Source organism: Eptesicus fuscus, chromosome 1 (genome assembly GCF_027574615.1).
Source record: "Eptesicus fuscus isolate TK198812 chromosome 1, DD_ASM_mEF_20220401, whole genome shotgun sequence".
NCBI lineage: Eukaryota > Metazoa > Chordata > Mammalia > Chiroptera > Vespertilionidae > Eptesicus > Eptesicus fuscus.
Window position 1 is genome coordinate 19,563,396 of NC_072473.1, and position 17,549 is coordinate 19,580,944.

The following is a 17,549-nucleotide window of genomic DNA, read 5'->3' on the forward strand; positions in this document are numbered from 1 at the left end:
CAAAAAGTAGTACGGCCAAATAGTATTCCATTGTGTAAATGTATCACAGCTTTTTCAATCCATTCATCTACTGATGGACACTTGGGCTGCTTCCAAATCTTGGCTATTATAAATAATGCTGCAATGAACATAGGGGTGCATATATATTTTTTGAATTAGTGTTTTGGATAAATTCCCAGCAATGGAATTGCTGGGTCATAAGGCAGTTCCATTTTTAATTCCTTCAGGTAACTCCATACTGCTTTCCACAGTGGCTTCACCAGTCTGCATTCCCACCAAGAGCACATGGGGATTCCCTTTTCTCCACATCCTAACCAGCATTTGTTCATTGATTTATTGATGATAGCTATTCTAACAGGTGTGATGTGATATCTCATTCTTGTTTTAATTTGCATTTTTCTGATGATTTGTGACATTGAGCATCTTTTCATATGTCTATTGGTCATTGGTATGTCCTGTTTAGAGATTTAATTAATAACTTTAGAGCATTTTACTCCAAAGCAGCAGAATATACATTCTTTCAAGTGTATATGGAATATTTCTAAGATGGACCTCATATTAGGCCACAAAACAAGTCTCAATAAATTTAAGAAGATTGGAATCATATAAAACATCTCTTACCATAATGGTATGAAACTAGAAATCAATCATAAGAAAAACACTGAAAATCACATAAAGACATGGAGACTAAATAACATATTACTAATCAATGATTGGGTTAACAGTGAGATCAAGGAAGAAATTAAAAGATACCTTGAAACAAAGGAAAATGAGAATACAACAACCAAAAATCTTTGGGACACAGTGAAAGCTAACATTGAAATTCATAGCATTACAAGCATCCCTCAAGAAACAAGGAAAATCTCAAATAATCTAACTTTACACTTAGTGAAGTATATTTTCAATTGCCTAATAGTTTGATTTTCCTGTTTGTCCAAGAGGCACATTGAATTCAACAATGTACCAAAATGTATTTCCATACCTACTTCAACAAATCTATTTCCTCCTCTGATGATTTCCCCTTTCTTAGTAAATAGGATCCCCCTCATTTCAGGGGCACCAGCTGGGAAATTGGCACTTACCTTTGTTTCCTTCATCTTCTTTACTTTGCGTTAATTGGTTACCAAGACCTGTTCAATTTACCTTAAGTATGCCTTTTTAGTTTATTCTTTCTTGTTTATACCAATATCTGCTCTCCTGGTGAGTGCAATGTCTTTCATTAACATTTAAAATGTATTTATTTTTCAATTACAGGTTACATTTAATATTATTTTGTATTATGTTCAGACATACAACAAAGAGGTTAGAAAATCATGTACTTTACGGAGTGGTCCCCCACTGCTTTAAGTACACACCTGGCACCATACATAGTTATCACGGTATTATTAACTACTAGAGGCCCGGTGCATGAAATTCGTGCACGGAGGGGGTTGTCCCTCAGCCCAGCCTGTACCCTCTCCAATATGGGACCCCTCAAGGGATATCCGACTGCCCGTTTAGGCCCGATCCCAGGGATCGGGCCTAAACGGGCAGTCGGACATCCCTCTCACAATCCAGGACTGCTGGCTCCCAACTGCTTGCCTGCCTGCCTTCCTGATTGCCCCTAACCGCTTCTGCCTGCCAGCCTGATCACCCCCTAACCACTCTGCTGCCAGCCTGTTTTCCCCCAACTTCCCTCCTCTGCTGGCCTGGTTACCCCTAACTGCCCTCTCCTGCAGGGTTGATCACCTCCAACTGCCCTCCTTTGCAGGCCAGGTGCCTCCCAACTGCCCTCTCCTGCTGGCCATCTTGTGGTGGCCATCTTGTGTCCACATGGAAGCAGGATCTTTGACCACATGGGGGCAGCTATAATGTGTGTTGCAGTGATGATCAATCTGCAGATTACTCTTTTATTAGATAGGATAGAGGCCTGGTACAGGGGTGGGGGCCAGCTGGTTTGCCCTGAAGGGCGTCCTGGATCAGGTGGGGGTTCTCTTGGGGTGTGAGGTGGCCTGAGTGAGGGGCCTGTAGTGGTTTGCAGGCAGGCCACGCCCCCTGGCAACCCAAGCGGAGGCCCTGGTATCTGGAATTTATTTTCCTTCTACAATTGAAACTTCATAGCCTGGAGCAGAGCCAAGCCTGGGGCTCTGTCCGAGGCCAGTAGCCATTTGAGTTGGGGTTATAGTTGAAACTTTGTTGCCTTAAGTGGGTGGGCCTGGCCAGGGTGTGTGGAAAGCTTTGCTTCCCCTGTTGCCGGCGGCAACCCTGGCCTGCTCTCTCAAGCTCCATTCTGCCGCCATTTGTTTGATTTGTTTACCTTCTATAATTGAAACTTTGTAGCTTGAGTGGAGGCTTAGGCCTGGCCAGGGCAGGCGGAAAGCTTGGCTTCCTCTGTTACCTAGGAAACCTTGCTCTCTGTGGCTGTAGCCATCTTGGTTTGGGTTAATTTGCATGCTTGCTCTGATTGGATGGTGGGCGTAGGTTGTGGGCATGGCTTGTGGGTGTGTCAGAGGTATGGTCAATTTGCATATTTGTCTATTATTAGATAGGATGTTCCCTATGCTATAATCTACATCTCCGTGCCTGTTCTGTTACTGCCAAGCTATATTGCTTAATTTATTTACCCTTTTCACCCAATCCCCCAAAACCTTCCCCTCTGACAGCTGTCAAACCCCTCCCATCTGACAACTGTCAGTCAGTTCTCTGTATTCATGCAATGCCTTCTCACTTGGTTTCCCTGCCTCCAGGTTGTTTCTATTTTTAAAAAAAATATTTTTATTGATTTTAGAGATAGAGGGAGAGAGAGAGAAACATCAATGATGAGAATCATGGATTAGCTGCCTCCTGCACGCCCACTACTGGGTATCGAGCCTACAACCCGGGCATGTGCCCTGACTAGGAAATCGAACTGTGACCTCCTGGTTCATAGGTTGATGCTCAATCACTGAGCCATGCCAGCCGGGCTTGTTTCTATTTTTGTCACTATTCCACACTGCAGCAGAATTATATGTCTACAACAGAGATTATTTCATTTCTCTACCTAAAAGTCTTTGATGGGCTTTAATACCCAGCAAAATGAAGTCTAACGATACTGCTTGGCATACATGCATGCCCCTTTAAAAAACAAAACAACAACAACAACAACAAAAAAAAAATACAGCTTCGACCTTTCATTCCAGACTCATTTAGAGTGTTTTTCTCTGTAGGAAACTTGTACTATGTTCTCACCATGCTTCCTGATGTTTGTAGGTGAAAGTGTGAATTTTACTTACTCTTTCACTCTTTGGTCCGTCATCTAAAATTCCATTTTTTCATTGCCTCTTTGAATAGTTGTTTCTTGAAGAAGTTCTAGTATATGCTTGTCACCTTTCTACCTTTCCCAATTGCTCCATAGACAGTTGTGAGAGGAAAATACCCCAAAACAAAGGGGCTTAAAACAACAACCATTTTATTTGTACCTAATTCTATAATGTGGGCTGGTCTCTGATGGGAGCTTCTCCTCCTGATTTTTCCTAAAATCACTTGAGGCCAGAAACCACTAGGATACAGGTTTGGCTGAACCTGTCTCATGAATTCTCAGGGCCTCCCTTTCTCCACGTGGTCTCTTTAGCTGTCTCCCTAGCAGGATAGCCAGTTTTATGTGGTGACTAAGAATGTGTAAACGATTGCCAGGCAACTGCTTACATCATGGTTATGAATATCCCATTAGTCAAGTCCACACCTAACATGAAAGAGACTTTACTAGTACAAGTGCTTGAATACCATTAGGTGTGGTTCATTGGTGAGACCAACAAAATACCAGCCCAACAGAATCTACCCTTTGGTGCCTAATAGTTCGTGGCCATATATATGCAAAGTACATTCACCACATTCCTATCCAACCCTGAAGTCTTTTTTAAAATATGTATTTTTATTAATTTCAGAGAAGAAGGGTGAGGGAAAGAGAGATAGAAACATCAATGATGAGAGAGATTCATTGATTGGCTGCCTCCTGCACATCCTCTACTGGGGTCAAACAACCTGGGCATGTGCCCTGACCTCTAGGTTTCTGGGCCGAGGCTCAACTGCTGAGCCACACCCAGCTTGGGCACCCCTAAAGTCTTATCTTATTACTAGAGGCCCAACTCATAACATTTGTGCCCTCAGGGGGTGGGAGTGGGGTCCCTCAGCCCAACCTGCACCCTCTCACAGTCTGGGAGCCCTCTGGGGATGTCTGACTGATGTTTCCATGGAGAGTGGGCCTAAACTGTCAATCAGACATATTTAGTGCTGCTGTGGATGCTGGAGAGGCTCCTGCCACTGCCTCTGCACTTGTCAGCCGTGAGCCCTGCTCAGGGCTTCTGGCTGAGCAGTGCGCCCCCTGTGGGAGCACACTGACCACCAGGGAGCAGCTCCTGCATTGAGCATCTGCCCCCCTGGTGGTCAGTGCATGTCATAGCGACTGATCATTCTGCATGTTGGTCAATTTGCATATTCACCTTTTATTATATAGGATGACTTCAGAGTAAGGCTAGAAGACCAAGATCTCATTTTCTAAATCTCTTATGAGCATGAAAGAGGTTCTTATTTTTTAAACTAGTAGCCCGTTTGCACGAAGATTCGTGCAATAGACCTTCATTCACCTGGCTGCCTGCACCAGTTTTCTGCCGGCACCGGGAACCCAGGCCTTGGCTGTGGCCACCGCCTTCTTCCTTCTTTCAGGGTCGGGGCTTGGCCCCGGGCAGTGGCCTTGGGCTTGGCCGCACCCAACATCCCTGCTAAGGATCGCAGGAGCCGACCCCCAGTGGTTTCCTGCAATCCGTGCAGGCTCCCCACTGGTGCCCAAGGCCGGGATAGCCTCCGCCCGAGGCTTTCCCGGCCTTGGGCTCGGCCGCACCCAGTGTCCCTGAAACGTTTTCCTGGTGGGCGTGGCTTGGGCGTAGCGAAGGTGCGGTCAATTTGCATATTTGTCTATTATAAGGTAAGATTTAAATTATTGTTTAAAGTATTACATGAGTCTCCTTTTCCCCCCATAGATCTCTCCCCAGCCACCCCCACCCCCCAGCACATGCCCTCACCTCCCTACAGTCTGTGTCCATTGGATATGCTCATATGCATGCATGCAAGTCCTTTAGTTGATCTATTACCCCTTCAGCTCCCGCCTTCCCTCATAGATTAGACAGTGTGAAAAGAAGTTCTTCATGCTTAGTTCCCTGAGTGCAACTGCTCAGGAAGGACTTCTTTTAATCCAGAGCTCTGTGAGCTAAAAAAAGATATCTAACCCTCACATTCCCAACATACAATGGTCAGACAGGGATAAGATAATTAACTAAATAGCCCCATTTATAAATGGGGGGAGAGTGTTGGGGATGGGATATACAGAGTAGTCACTGGCTCATACTAATTCTAAAATCCAGCTGGGCACATGTCAGCAGTTTCTTGATTAAGGCTAAGTTCTTCTTATTGGGAGTGGTTGTCAGTGGCTTGTGGGTTTGTCTGCTTTTCCTTAGAAAGTTTCAAACTCAGAAGCCTCTGTTTAATTTATCATCACCTGTCTGTTTTAGTAGAAGCTAGTATGATTCTTTAAACTTCTGTGAGCCTTTTATGTATTAAATTGTAATCCCCTACATTAAGCAAAGGCCGCACTCACAAATATCTTTGAGACAGATTTCTCTCTACTTTGGTGTTCAAGTCAGGGTGCTGAAAGAAAATGCACCAAAGTTTCTTAGTTACCCCTTTGCCTAGCTACTCTTGGGGTATGCCTCATAAACCCTCCAAGCTAAGAGTCTTAGGGTTTCCTCATAAACCTTCCTAGCTACCTTTTCTGGGTGGTAGAGTATGCATTTTATCCCAAATGTATTATCACCGATATGATTTCTCCTAAGAGCCAATGTGGGATAGTACTTATCACAGAAAAGACAAGGGTTAGTGTTCTTAGACTACCTTGTGAAAGACACCGATTCTTATGATTTTCCATGAGAAAATAAAATAATTCTACTTCTTGTGACATCTCTTGTTTGAAACAAACACAAATCATGAACTGCTTATCTTACATCATGATTACAAAAGACAGATTGTTTTACACTTTCTCTGCAATATATCTTTTCTGTCACCAGGCAGAAGTGCAAAGCAATACTATTTTAGTCCTAAAAGACCCACAACAAGTGACTGCAATATCTGTAGCATAAATAATTTAAGTCATTCATTTTAATCTATGTATAGAATATAACTATAATATTTATTATTGTTTTATGTGATTCTCTTTTAAAAATCAAGTCATTCTTGGATAAAAGGATAAATGTCAGCATTAATTTAAAAAGTATTAAAATTTACACCCCAAGGAAGTCTTCCTAATTTGTTCAGGGCAATCGGTTTATATCCTACCCAGAAACTTTAATTATCATATGCATATGTGTTTCAATGACCTAAAGTAGTTCCACAATCTTGGTTTCTTAATTGTTAAAGTACCTCTCTTAATTGAAACCAGAGTATACCCTTGAAAATATCAGGTGTAATTTATAGGTTGTAAAAAATCCAATTATACTACATAAGCTAGTCCTTTTTAAAATCCTATATGCAATTGAATGTATTTAAAGTTTCAAGTCTGGATGCAGATTCTTTTATGGATGAGAAATTAAAGTTGGGGAACTACACATCAGCCACTCTTTGTATGTTCTCTTGGTGAGAACATGTGGTTCTTGCCTTAATAGGCTTCTAAGAGATTGTCCAGTTGCATAATTTTGATAATGCCTGGAGATCATGCTGAAGTGGTAGATTAATCTAGAACAGATACTAAATTTAGCCTTCTTTCTGTGTTTGAGACATGAAGGTGTTTTCTAAAGGATCCAACTATTTTAGAACAGGGGAATAATTAGCCAGATTGCTGTCTTTCTGAATGCTTTCTTTTTAGAAACAGAAAACCCAAATGATGGAAGTAAAAGCCAAGAGCTGTGTGAATTGCCTATTCAGTTTACTGATTTTTAACTAAGAAGATGAAATAAATTCTGCTGGAGTGATGATAGGGTCGTTTCTTCACTGGATTAAGAAAAGCTTTGCCTTATCTTTCTAAGTTCTTTAAGAGAGAAAGCTTTGAGAACTCTGAAATCAATGGTGTCATGTTCAGGGAATACACAGACTTGTTAATTTTCTCCAAAAAGCATCAGTGTAATATGGAATAATTAGGCTAGTGAGAAAGCTAGATTTTAAAAATCATTAGATACATAAAGTTTAATTTTGAGTTCTTTAATTTTTTTTCCAGTTTGAAGTAAAATAAATCACTGTGAGCCCTTTTCAGTCATGGATATAACATGTACATTTATCATATTTCACCAACATTACTAAAAGTCTATGATATAACATAATTGCTAATTATAATTAGGAAATAGTTAAATTGCAAACAATATGTTCCAGGCATGCAGATCACTGACAATCCAGCAAAACATTCTTGGTGGTTGCTTTATACTGTGGTTATTAATTTTACTTTATTTGTAAAAAATATTCTCCAAATGAAAAGTAACTTCTATTGTTGATATGGTAAGCAAAGATAAAGTGAATAGACCACTGAGGAATCTCAACAGGAAAGGTAGAGCAGGGAGCAGGAAGAGATTAATCAGAGAACTTATATGCACAGGGTGGTGAAGGCCTGGAGGCCTGAGGTGTGGTGGGAACTAAGCGGAGGGGGACAATTGGGGGGAAAAAGGAGGGACATCTAAAATATTCTCAACAATAAAGATAAATTTAAAAAAAATCACAAAAAACTCAAACATCATTTCAAAGCAGTATCACAATACTTGTCCTTCATAATATAGAAAGGTGGCTTAAGCAAGATAGCTTATTCTCTATTGTAAGCTGTTGTAAAACAGGCATTTCTGAACTTGTATGATAGTTTCAGTGTTTGGGAAGTTCCAGGCTGCAAAGCTTTATATTTTACCATTCTCAGCATGTGTCTTCCATTCACAAGGTTACCCCATGGTTCTAGTGAAACAAAAGAACTGGATTATTTGTTTTATTTATTTATTTACTTTTTATTGTTGACATTATTAGAGATGTCCCCCATTTTCCCCTCTCAATTATTTTTGTTAATCCTCACCCAAGGATATTTTTCAATTGATTTTTAGAGAGAGTGGAAGGGAGGGGGAGAGACAGAGAGAGATAAACATGGGTGTGAGAGAGATGTAGGCAGTTCAGAGCTTATATGGTGTCTCCCTGGGCCTCTGGTTTCTTCTATATCCTCACTCTGTTCTCTCTAGGATATGATCATCACCCTTATTTTCCTAGATGAAGCTCTATCCATCATACCTATGCCGTTATAAGCAACACGATATAATGAAAGGAACAAAGAACATGGTCATTTCTACCTTTAAGAACAAGTCCCAGAACTTACTTACATCACTTCTACTAACATCTCCTAGGCTAGAACTTGTTCACATGATTACATCAAGCTGTAATGGTAGCTGAAATTTTTAATTAGGAGTACTTATGTGCCCGACAACACTGAGGATCTTAAATACATTTCCCTACAAGAAAAGCCCAAAACAGATTTTTGTGCAAGTGATCTATTGAGGGAGTGATGTCAGGAGTAAACCTATGGGGAGAAAGCCAGGCAAAAATGTGTTTTCAAAAGCCTAGCCTCATTGTCATCCCAAGGGAGTCTTGGAACATAAAATACACTACAGAATGTATCCTGCTTTGAAAGGAAGTGCCAGGGCTTGGACTTCTCAGCCATCTCTATCCAGGGGCTTTTGACATGCTAAAGAATTCTCCAGAAAAGGGTACAGGTGTAAGCTTTAACCAGTCAACACCCACAGCAGCTAGAGGATGGGTTCAACAGCTGGTAAAGAAATTTTGAGTGGGCTACCAAAAGCATCAGCTACATTGAGGAAGAAAGGGAAGTAGATACCCAGGGAAAATTAGTAGCCATTTTTGGCACAGCCAAGTATATCCTTCCACATATACTGAAATGACTCAATATTCTCTTTTTGCTTTATACATGATAAACACTATCAGTATTTGTTGAGTGAGTAATGAATATTCTTTGTTTATGGCCTTCTTTAAAAAAATTCCATAGCCTTTTTGTCTTTAACGTTATCAAAAGAATTAAGAAACATTAATATTCTCAGTACTGCCATACCTTCCCCCAGCATGTACTTATGCATCCTACTCTCAATAGTTACTCCCTATACTCAGAGTCCAAGTCACACTCAGCACCAATTATAGAATGACCTCATCAACATTCCTGAAGAAGAATTGGCTGGCAAAATCCCTGCCTTTGCAACTATTTCTAAATCTGGTTCCCAGAAAATTTCTCCTTGCCCAGGAAATAAACAGCCAGCCAGATTACTGTGATTAGAATAATACAAATTCCTTATGTTTATCTTATCAAAATATTACCTGAACAAGCAGTATGACTTCTCATCAGTTTGCCCTGGCCTAAATTTATGCACATTTTAGTGCTGTTTCTGGTTTTCTGGCAGGTCTCCATGTAGTAGCTGCTTTATGATATAGAATCTGAGGTTATAAAAAAAAAAACTTAAAAGAGGTCATTGAATAAGCATTTAACTGATTTCATTATATCTCACAATTATAGTTCCGGAACTATCCATTTTCTCCCATGAATGTCATAAAAGACAGTCTTATAAAAGAGTCAAGGTTATTTAGTGAATGAGTAACATTTGAAGTATGGTCCATTGGTTTCGGGAAAATATCTTGTGTTGTCCCAAAACCAAAACAGAAAAAGACAGGAATCTCAGAGGGAAGGTGGGGATGGAGTGGGAGGGAGAGATTAATTGGGGAATTTATATGCATATATACATAGCCCATGAACACAGACAACAGTTCAGTGAAGGGCTGGGGAGGGCAAGTGTGAGGTGGAGGGGGTCAATAGGGAAAAAAAGGGGACATCTGTAATACTTTCAACAATAAAGATAAATTTTTAAAAATCACAAAAATACTCAAACATCATTTCAAAGCAGTATCACAATACTTGTCCTTCATAATACAGAAAAGTGGCTTAAGCAAGATAGTTTATTCTCTCATGTAAGCAGCTGTAAAACAGGCATTTCTGAACTTGTATGATAGTTTCACTGTTTGGGAAGATCCAGGCTGCAAAGCTTTATACTTTACCATTCTTAGCATGTGGCTTCCATTCACAAGGTTACCCCATGGTTCTAGTGAAACAAAAGAACTAGATTAGCCCAAACTGGTTTGGCTCAGTGGATAGAGCATCAGCCTGGGGACTGAAGCGTCCCAGGTTCGATTCCGGTTAAGGGTATGTACCTTGGTTGTGGGCACATCCCCAATAGAGGGTGTGCAGGAGGCAGCTGATCAATGTTTCTCTCTCATCGTTGTTTCTAGCTCTCTATCCCTCTCCCTTCCTCTCTGTAAAAAATCAATAAAATATATTTAAAAAAAGAAAACAAAAGAACTGGATTATTTGTTTTATTTATTTATTTACTTTTTATTATTGACATTATTAGAGATGTCCCCCATTTTCCCCTCTCAATTATTTTTGTTAATCCTCACCCAAGGATATTTTCCATTGATTTTTAGAGAGAGTGGAAGGGAGGGGGAGAGACAGAGAGAGATAAACATGGATGTGAGAGAGACACATCGATTGGTTGCCTCCTCGACACGCCCAGATTAGGGCCCAGGGACGGGCATGGAGCCTGCAACTGAAATATGTGCCCTTGACCAGGATCGAACCCAGGACCCTTAAGTCTGCAGGCCAATGTTCTCTCAATCCACTGAGACAAGCCTTCTAGCACAGCCCCTCCAGAGTTTTAATGTTATTTAATTTTAAATCGCCACATGTGAATCTTGACATTAAAACGGTAATGTCAAACCATTATTGTCTATTTCTTAGGATATTAACTGTTCTAGATGTTTAACCTAGAAGAATCATGTAATGTAGATATGGAGAGATTATTGGACCACAGAGATAATATTTAGAAATACTAACAATGAAGCTGGATCCTCTGATTCTGTAGTCACTGACACTCATAAAAATTCATTTCTTTAAAATATTTTATAATTAGGTGATGGGTTAATTGTCTTGATGTTGGTTATCATCTCACGATGTATATGTATATCAAACCATCACATTGCACTTTTTAAATATATACATTTGTACTTACCAATTACTCCTCAGTAACATTTTTAAAAGGGTTTTATAATTAACTTATTTTTTTAAAATATTTCATGCAGATCTTCCATAATTGACTTACTTTTTTTTAATACTTCACACAGACCTTCCTCAATTTGCTTCAAATAAGTAAGATTTTTACACGGTTATCATTTCAGTTCATTTTTTATGGCTATTGTATTTGGAGAATGATTACAACAATCTGACAACAGATTTTTACCCCATCTATCTTAAATATTGATGCTTAGGCTTTCTTTCTGGTCTTAACTCAGTAAGCTAACCCACTAAATGGTAAACTAGTCATTAATTTGCATGTAAACAAACATGTTATTTCTGTTACTAAAGAAGTTTTGGAATGAGTTGCCTCTAAGTAAATGTGATTAAATTGGCTAGAAAATGTGATATTGTATTCATTCTGAATTGAATGAATTTTCCAATAGATTCTTAAGCATCTACTCTGTACCAGTTACTGAGCTAGCCATTGAGAGCACAGCAGTGAATTAAGGCAGACTAGGCTCCTCCTGTCGCTGGAAGTCTATTCTGGGGGAAAAAGCCTTTGATACAGTAAGTAGTTGTACCCTGGATATAAAACTGAAAGCAAAAAAATGAAAAAAAAAAAACACAAGAGAAACAAACAAAAACTCATAGACACAGAAAACAGTATGATGTTTACCATAGGGAAGGGAGGTTGGGGATAGTAATGGGAAAATGGGGTCAAATATATGGGGATGGAAGATTTGACTTTGGATGGTGAGCACACATGTAATATACAGATCATGTATCATAGAATTGTACAATTGAAACATATATAATTTTATTAACCAATGTCACCCCAATAAATAATAATAATAATAAATAATAATAATAATAATAATAGTAATAATAAAGGGGGGAAGAATGAGAACAGGTCACCTAGTAGGCTGACTTAGCCCACTTGGTGTTTAGGCTCCCCATCAGCGGTTTTACTCTTCCAACTGAAGCCCAAGTATTTCTGGGGTTACATAAAGAATTTCCAAGGGATATACCACAAAGATAGCTAGAATAGAATTCATCTCCAGAATCTCAACTTCCATATGTACCCTTGTCTAATACTGCCTGGTAAGTCACAATGGCACATCTTCCCAAATTGCACTATGCTGCCTTGTTCCAGGATGCAAAATGATTCAGTTACCAAACAAAGGGTTAGTCTGAAATATTAGTTTGAATAATCAAGGTCACTTAAAATTACAGATCTTCCTCTCCTGCCTGTCTTACAGTATTCCTGATGTTTGAAGCTTAATCCAAGTTGGTATATTTTTCATTGAAAACAGCCAAAGCAATATAAAGTAGTGATACTGATTTAAATGTCATTGGAATGTTTTAATGTGCTATTATATTTTCAAGATGCATTTGATAAAACCCAGGAATAAAGCACACATAACTAAAGCCTGTTTCATCAAATGATGCCATGAAGTATTTATTGCAATCATTTTATTTATAATAACATTTAATATTTTCTCTCTTCTGTTATTAAATAAATAAGTTTATTTAACCTTACAAAAAATAGATGTCAATTTAAAACACTTTAAGTGTTTTTTATAAGATCTTTTCAGGGAAATATGATGCCCTCAAAAAAACAACCAAACAAACAAAAAAAACTTAAAAAACTGCTGTTCAATAGTTCTCAAATTATAGTCTGATGTATAATTAGATGGAAAATTATCCGAGATGCTAGTTTAAAAACTATCCTGGATCCTACCACATACCCATTAAATAAGAATTTCTGTGGGGGCCCAAACAGGCCAGTGGATAGAGCATCGGCCTGCGGACTGAAGGGTCCCAGGTTTGATTCCGGTCAAGGGCATGTACCTTGGTTGCAGGCACATCCCCAGTAGGGGGTGTGCAGGAGGCAGCTCATCAATGTTTCTCTCTCATCGATGTTTCTAACTCTCTATCCCTCTCCCATCCTCTCTGTAAAACATCAATAAAATACAGTTAAAAAGAAAAAGAATTTCTGTGGGGAAATGAACCAGAAATCTGACAAAAATGTATACAGTTTTTCTTATCCACATTAAGTCTGAGAATTTATATTCAGTTGATAAATATCCTTTTAAGAGAATTATATCCCATACAAATTCAGGGATAACAAGGTGCTTTATAAAAAAAGTAAATGTATTAAGAGGCTCTTGATGGAAGACACCCAGCACCTGTCATAGTTCCCAGCATGCAGTCTATTGAAAGTGAATGAATACAAGGTATATACCCCCTGCTAAAATATTAGGAGATTTAATATAAAGGATGCATCTCCCTTCTAAAATATTAAAGATGTACTCTGTAGTTAATGGTTTTACAAAGATTATTTACCTCTTCATCTAAATTTAATTTACAATGGAGTCATAGGTAGTAAAGACATGGCAGGGTGCCTTCTAGATTCCACTGTTGTGATCTTCAAGGGAATGAGCAATGGAGATTATTCAACCTTCAGAAAGTTCTTAATTAAGGAAGTCAGTAGTGTGCAGAGTAACAGCCTGTGTGTTAACCTTGTTGACACAGTGTAGAAATCCCACGTAGATATCTTGTACAAAAGAATGAAAATGTTCTATTCTAGTTCCTAAATTGGTTTTTCCAAGTAACTGTACTTCTAATGAAAATTGCTGCCATGGATATATGTTCAAAAGTTTTTATTTACAAAGTAAAGATTTGAAAATATCCAACTTTCTTCATCTGTGAATGTTATTTTCATTAATTAGGTGATTATGACAGCTCTCTTTTTACCCTAATAGCCCCCCTGGAGGAAATAACATTTTTGTTTGTCTAAACAGTATTTAATGACGTCTCTACAATTAGAGTTTCAGACCTTTAACTCTGGAGTGCAAAGCTCTATGTCCTTGACTCTGATGTTTATCATGAACATTAATTTCTGATCTTAAAGTCAAGCCATGAAATTTTTATATATTGTCATACCTTTCCCTTGACAATTTTGGTAATTGCCATAATTTCCTCATCAGCGAAGATTGTTTGTAGCCTCCCTGGTTTAACAAGGCCATAAAATTGCTACCTCTGTGTTCTCTCTTCTGTGTTAATTTGAGGCCTGTAGTCTTATCTGCTCTGAGCAGTAACTAGACCTCTGATCTTAAAAGAATTATATTTTTTATTGGTGCCTTACCAGATAAAGGACTCAATGTGTTTTTCTTATTACAGGTTTTTGTTTGTTTGTTTGTTTTTTAAATATATTTTATTGATTTTTTACAGAGAGGAAGGGAGAGGGATAGTTAGAAACATCGATGAGAGAGAAACATCGATCAGCTGCCTCCTGCACACTCCCTACTGGGTATGTGCCCGCAACCAAGTTACATGCCCTTGACCGGAATCGAACCTGGGACCCTTGAGTCCCCAGGCCAACGATCTATCCACTGAGCCAAACCTGCCAGGGCTTATTACAGGTTTTAATCATTACCTTTGGGATTACTTTCCTATTAGGTGAGATTTATGTCCACTGCTCCAGATCCTTTCTCTGTTGCTCACATAAAAATACTATTTTCTACAATATATCTATAATTTTCTTTAAAGTTGATTCATTGCTAGTATCTGATCATCAAATATCAGGCTATGTATATTCAAATGGTTTACCAGTATCTAACAATAAAATTATTTAGACAATATACACAGACATATTTATGTGTATGTAAACACACACATACTTTTTGATTTGGTAAAATATACTTTTATTGATTTCAGAGAGGAAAGGAGAGGGAAAGAGAGATAGAAACATCAATAATGAGAGGGAATCATTGATAGGCTGCCTCCTGCACACCCTCTACTGGGGACTGAGCCCACTGCCTAGGCATGTGCCCTTGACCAGAATTGAACCCGAGACCTTTCTATCCACTGAGCTAAACCGGCTAGGGCGTACATATTTTTAAATATTTGTAATTCAACTGGAATATTGTTCTCACTTATTTGTGCTTTCAACAAAGATTTAATTAACATTTACTAAGTATAAGATATGCATTTTTGTTTAAAGATAGAAAAAAAATGGACAAGACATGAATTGGCCTAATGATACCACAATCAACAAGGAAGGACAGACTTATAAAGAATTATCTTTATCGCCCTAACCAGTTTGGCTCAGGGGATAGAGCGTCGGCCTGCAGACTGAAAGGTCCCAGGTTCTATTCCAGTCAAGGGCATGTACCTTGGTTGCAGGCACATCCCCAGTAGGGGGTGAGCAGGGAGGCAGCTGATTGATGTTTCTCTCTCATCAATGTTTCTAACTCTCTATCTCTCTCCCTTCCTCTCTATAAAAAGTCAATAAAATATATTTTAAAAAAAGAATGATCTGTATTGCTATATGGCAAATGCTGTAGAGATCTGGTGACAAAGTGCTATTGTAACCAGGAAGATTCAGAAATGGGTACACAAAACAGATTGCATTGAAGCTGTGCATGACATGGATGTTTCTTGATAGACAAATGGAAAGGACATTGTATTTTACACAGTGGAAGTAGCACAGCACCAGCCATAGTAATTTGAGAAAAGGTATTGTGAGAGGGAATAGCAATAGAAGCCAGTGTCCAGAGAGAAGAGTGCAAGGTGATGCATGGGAAGATACAGAAGATACTCCAAATTAAACTTGTGAAAAGATTTGAGAAGTATCTGCGGATAGAATCCCTTGCTCTTAGGAGTTTGACTTCTTTTCTTAGGAGATGGAGACAGTGATCCAGAATGGCCTAAATGCCATACAGAAACTTATTCTGTATATTTAGTCATCTGGGTAGTTTTTTAACAAATTCTTTTTGAGAGCTCTTCTTGTCCAGGCAATGGTTAAGAACCAAAGCCAAAGTCTTCCTTATCAAGCCAGAAATGCTAGAAAACTGTTATCAAGAATATTGATAATCTGAGTTTTTAGTGTTTTCTACTTTTGCATATGTTTGAAGTGTTCCAAAATTTAATAAAATATAAGAACACAAAATGGTATTCTAAATCTTAATTTTGTGGCATTTATTTCTCTCATGTGTCAGTAAGCTGTGTAGCAAATCACCTCAAAAGTCAGTCGGTTAAAACAAAAAGCATTTAATATTAATCATAAGTCTGCGGATCAGATAGGCTCTCTAATGTATCTGCTGTCAACTGTAGGTTGATAGGAAGTTCTACTCATTTTGCCTGGAATTTGCCACATGGTTTAGGATTATCTCTATATAGGCCAGTCTAATATGGCCTCAATTTGTAATATTGAGCTTTCTCAAATCCTCCACAGACTAACATTTTTTTCATCTAGAAGGGGCTAGGTTCTAAGAGAGTAGAAACATGTGAAATCTTGTGATACCTAGTCTCAGAACTGGCACACTTTCTTAAAGTGTGCCACATTCTTTTGGCCAAAGCAAGTCACAAAGACAGCCCAGATTCAAGGAGTACAAAAGAAAACTACTTGTTGTGGGGAGCTGCAAAGTGACATTGTATTGGGGGAATGGAGACAGGGGAGCCATCAATTGGAGCCATCAATACAATAAATATAACATGTATGCATTTATTGCTTTTAAATCAACCAATACTTATATTTGATACTTTAACCTCACTACTGGTTACCTACTCTTTGATTTCCCATAAGCACCTCTCACTCAGTAGCCAGAGTTTATTATACATTGCTAAAACCTCTCTCTTCAATCAATGTCATTACAATCCATTCATCCATCTATCAGTTTATTATTCATCCTTCTATCCATTATTTAATTCAACATATATTTATTGATACTTATTATGTGGCTGGAACTGAGTTAATCATGGAAGAATCTAAGTCTAGCAAACATAGACAATCACCTCTTTCCTCATAGGCCTTACAATTCAAAGGTTAGGAAACCCAATCAGAAACAATATAAAATACATGTAAAACCTCAATTATACCAGCTGTTAAAGGGAAAGATACGTGGTCTATGTGACATTATAATCAGATCTAAGTTTGGCAGATTTATCTGATCAAACCTGAGTCTTAGAGTGAGGCGACATAGCATAACCCTCAACCAAATCATGGAAGACATGTCACTTGAGTGAGAAAACTTAGTTATTAAAGCCAATAAGATGCAGGGGTCATTTGTAATCTAGCCTATCCTGATGAACATGCATGGAGTTATGATTGGTCATCTTCATATATCTTGAAGAGAACAAGGCTGATGGCAGAGCTTGGTGTGAGGAAGAAATCTTTAAAATAAGTGCCAAAGGTTTCCTTGAATGAGGCTAAACAATGAGAGCAGAGAGGGCAAAATATTATAGAACCAACTGGCATACATTTCAAAAGAGCAGGATTTGGAGTTGGAGAGTGGATGAATCATTTAGGAGCCACAATAAGGAGCAAGAACACCAATGCCAGATTCATCTCTGAAGTGTAGAATATGAGGGAATAAATAGACACCACTTGATACGGCCACAATGGAAGTGATGATCATAGAGGAAAGTTAGGTTGTATTGTCTTGATGCC

The 17,549-nt window shown here is 38.7% G+C and overlaps 1 protein-coding gene across 1 annotated transcript in view; it reads left to right on the forward strand.

Annotated features, from left to right (window-relative positions):
* IL1RAPL1 (interleukin 1 receptor accessory protein like 1) overlaps positions 1 to 17,549 on the forward strand; it is a 743,868-nt gene that overhangs the window by 12,737 nt on the left and 713,582 nt on the right. The window lies entirely within an intron of this gene.